At 47.9% G+C, this 3,814-nt stretch overlaps 1 protein-coding gene across 1 annotated transcript in view; it reads left to right on the forward strand.

The window, feature by feature from the left end:
- Window positions 1-3,814, forward strand: part of RAP1GAP (RAP1 GTPase activating protein) — a 97,103-nt gene that overhangs the window by 44,601 nt on the left and 48,688 nt on the right. The gene's annotated exons all lie outside the window — the stretch shown is intronic.

Below are 3,814 nucleotides of genomic sequence, written 5' to 3' on the forward strand. Positions count from 1 at the left end.
GTTCTAAGGGTCCTCCCAGCTCTGACATCCTGGGTTCTAAGGGCCCTTCCAGCTCTGCCATTGTGTTCTAAGGCCCTCCCAACTCAGATGTTTCATATTCTAAGGGCCCTTCTAACTCTGATGTTTCATGTTCTGAGGACCCTCTTGGTACCCACATTCTATCCTCTAAATTCTCTTGCTTCTAATATTCTTTTGTTTTCTCATCTGTAAAATGGTAGTCCCTACCTCACAGGGCTGTTGGGGGGTTCAAATGAGATGATGTGTGTAAGGCTCTTTTTAAAGGCAGAATGTATACTACTAGTGACAATAATTATGCTAATGTCCTAAGGCCTTTTCCATTCTCCCATTCAATCTTGGAATCCCTTTGACTTTACAGTTTTGCTTCTGGGTGGTCCCGCATGGGTTAGGAGACTCATTTCCCAAGCAGATGCTCTCCGAGAAGCCAGGGTAGAGATGGTCCTGAGTCTCCTTCTTGAGCACCTGAGGTTCCCCCCTGCTGTCCATCTTGGGTTGGGGTCCCTGACAGCCCCCCTCTTAGTCTCAGGGTGTGGAAAGTCTTAGGCTGCTTAGAGTGGGAGTGACTCAGGCTGGAGATGGTGAGACTACACCCACTTCTGACTCACGTTCAGCTGGGTGGGGGAAGACTCAGCATTCTCCTTGGGGGAGGGTGGACATCCCCCACACCCAAGCCCGCCTGGCCCCACGTCCCAGCTCACAGAGTCCAGGAAGCCATCTGATCCCTACACCAAGTGGCTATTTAGGAAGGATGAGACCAGAGGAACCCACCCACCCCCAAACACTTTCTAGGAACCCTCCAAATCCTGACACTTCCTCTTCCCTGGAAAAGGTCTTTGCCTGCCAGACAATTATTCACCTCTGGGTTTAGATTGTACATCAGGGGTGGGGAACCTGAGGCCGGCCTCAAGGTCACGTGTGGCCTTCTTTGTCCTCAAGTGAGGCCCTTTGACTGAATCCAGTCTTCACAGAACTTCTGTCAAAGGGCAGCACTTGAGGACCTAGAAGGCCACATGTGACCTCCAAGTCACAGATTCCCCGCTCCTGTGACCTTGCCCAGTTGGTCACTCAAGTCTATGAGTTGTATCTGTGTCCAAACCTTGAGGTGCCAGTAGAGGAAGAGAATCTGGGGGGCCCGTGGGGAGCTGTGCATGGTGGCCAGCAGCTCTGTCCCAGTCCAGGGCAGTTTGCCAGGAGCCTCCATCACCCCCCCCCCTCCATTTCTCCCCCAACCTCTATTTCTCTATTTCCCTCTCCTTAAGATTTTTTTTTTAGATTTAGAGCTAAATTTAGATTTTAGTATTTGGATTTTGAGATCTAGTATGATTTCCTCCTTTTACAAAGGAGGAATCTATGGACAAGTAACTTACCCAAGGTTACACAGATAAGTAACAGATTTGAACCCAGGTCTTCTGACTCAGAAAGGCAATGGTGACTTGGATAAAAGTCCCAGAGTTTGCAGATGACACGAAGCTGGGAGAGCTGGATAACATGCCAGATCAGAGTGAGCATCCCAGAAATTTTGGCCAGGTTAGGGCACTGGGTAGAATCGAATAGGATGAATTTAGTAGGTATAAATGGAAAGTCTTACAGTTGGCTTTAAAAAAAAATACATTTCATGAGAGGCAGCCAAGTGGCAGAGTGGGTATAGTATTGAACCTTGAGTCAGGAAGACACGAGTTCAAATCCTGATTCAGACGCTAACTAGCTATGAGCCCCTGGGCAAGTGACTTAACCTGTTTCTATTTCCTTCTCTGTAAAATGGGGTTCATAGCAACTACTTCCCGGAGTTGTTGCATGTGAATCAAACGAGATAACATACAACACTTTGCAAACCTTCAAGTCTGGTGTCAATGGCAGCTCTTATTCTTATGGGGGAGTATAATTAGATAGAGTTCTGAAAAAAATCTGGGAGTTCTAGTGGACCAAAACTCAGTGTGGATTAGCAGTTTGACAAGCTAGCCAGAAAACGCTAGTGAAGTCTCTGGCTACATTAAGAGCGGCATTGGTTCCAGAAATAAGAAAGTGATTGATATCAGCTGAGGGAACTGGGGAGCTTTATCCTGGAGAGGAGAAGAATGAGGGCAGGGTGAAGGGGGTTGGGTGGAAAAGGGGTTAGGCTTGTTCTGTTTAGCCCCTGAGGGTAGTGTCAGTCACAGAGAGTGGTAGCTGAAATATATTGCACTTGGCCTTGATCTCTGGGAAAACTTCCAAGTCATTGGAGGTGTCCCTAAGCGGAATGGGCTGCCTGGGGAGGGAGTGTCTCCTCTCTCCCTGAAGGCTAGAAGACAGCTCCTCAGGTTGGTTATCGCTAGGATTCCTTTGTTATGTGAGTTGCACTGGGTGACCACTGAAGTCCCTTCCAACATGGGGGGCAGTAGTGCTAAGCAGGGCCCAGGGAATCAAGTGCCAGTTAAGGCTGATGCTGGCAGAAGACAATCAATGAATCAATCAGTCAATTAAGAAGCATTTATTAAGAGTTTACCTTGTGCCAGGCACTGTGCTAAGCATTGGGGATACAAAAAGGCAAAAGACAGTCCCTGCCCTCAAGGAGCTTACAGTCCAGTGGAGGAGGAGAATGCAAACAGACACATACAAAGCAAGCCATATTGCCCTTCTCTGTGGCCATTTTGGCAAGAGACTCTTGGGATCCCCATCTGCAGGTTCTGACACTGGGCCTACTCCCCTCCTCTCAGGGCCTGCTTCCTCCCATCATTTCCAGGTATTCTCAGTCCTCCTCCTTTTTCTCTTACTGGTCCATTTCTGTCTCTTTTGGTTATTTCTTCCCAATCCTTTAATGTCTGTGCCCCCAAGGAGATCTTCTCTTCAGCTCTTTTCCTTGGTATTCTTGGCCACTTCCATGGCCTTCACCACCATCTTTATACTGGTGATTTCTATAACCCGTGTAAAATTGTTTTTTCTAACCCTGGCCTCACTTCTGAGCCCCAGCCCAAATCCCCAGTTGTTTAGGGGAACCTCTTCACCTCAGTTTCCCAAGGGCTTCTCAAACAATATATCCAAGCCTGAACTCAGTATCTTTTCCACCTAAAGCTACCCTGCCCTCTGATGTGATTACTTCTGTCTATAGGGCCCCTATTCACCTGGTCTTCACTGTTCAAGACCTCTGGGTGGTCCTTGAGCTTTCCCCTCCTTCACTACTCATATCTTGTTAGTGACCAAGTCCTAGTGATTTTAACTCTGGGGCATCCTTCCCCTCTATTCCCACAGCCCCCGTCCCACACCCCAGCCCCTCCTGGACCATTGTAGTAACCTCCTAATAAATCTTTCCCCCATTACCCTGGGGGCTGTCTGTGGGGACCATGTGGGTAGGAATGAACAGAGAACAAAACAGTAGCATGCTAGAGAGACACTAATGAGTTCTGGATCAACACCTATTCCTCTTGTAGAGAACTTTCCCTAGCTGAGTATGGGGGTGGGAAGGGGGCAGCAAGGTACGACTTTGGGTCCTGAAGCCTCTCACTCCTTTTCCTTCTACTCAGAGGAGGTCAAGAGGTCCCCTTATATAAATTTGGCCCTGAACCTTACAGATATCTTCAGCTAGGTGGTGCAGTGGATAGAGTATCAGGAAGACCAGAGTTCAGATCCAATCTTTGACACTTACTCTCCTCCTCCACTGGACTGTAAGCTCCTTGAGGGCAGGGACTGTCTTTTGCCTTTTTGTATCCCCAATGCTTAGCACAGTGCCTGGCACAAGGTAAACTCTTAATTAATGCTCTTCTGATTTTATACTGTATTGTGTTACACCGTATAGGTGTTAGCTCTTCTGATTTTATACTAT

The sequence above is a fragment of the Petaurus breviceps genome, unplaced genomic scaffold, assembly GCF_028583685.1.
Source record: "Petaurus breviceps papuanus isolate PSGF00001 unplaced genomic scaffold, PetGlider_PUasm1.0 91041, whole genome shotgun sequence".
Lineage (NCBI taxonomy): Eukaryota > Metazoa > Chordata > Mammalia > Diprotodontia > Petauridae > Petaurus > Petaurus breviceps.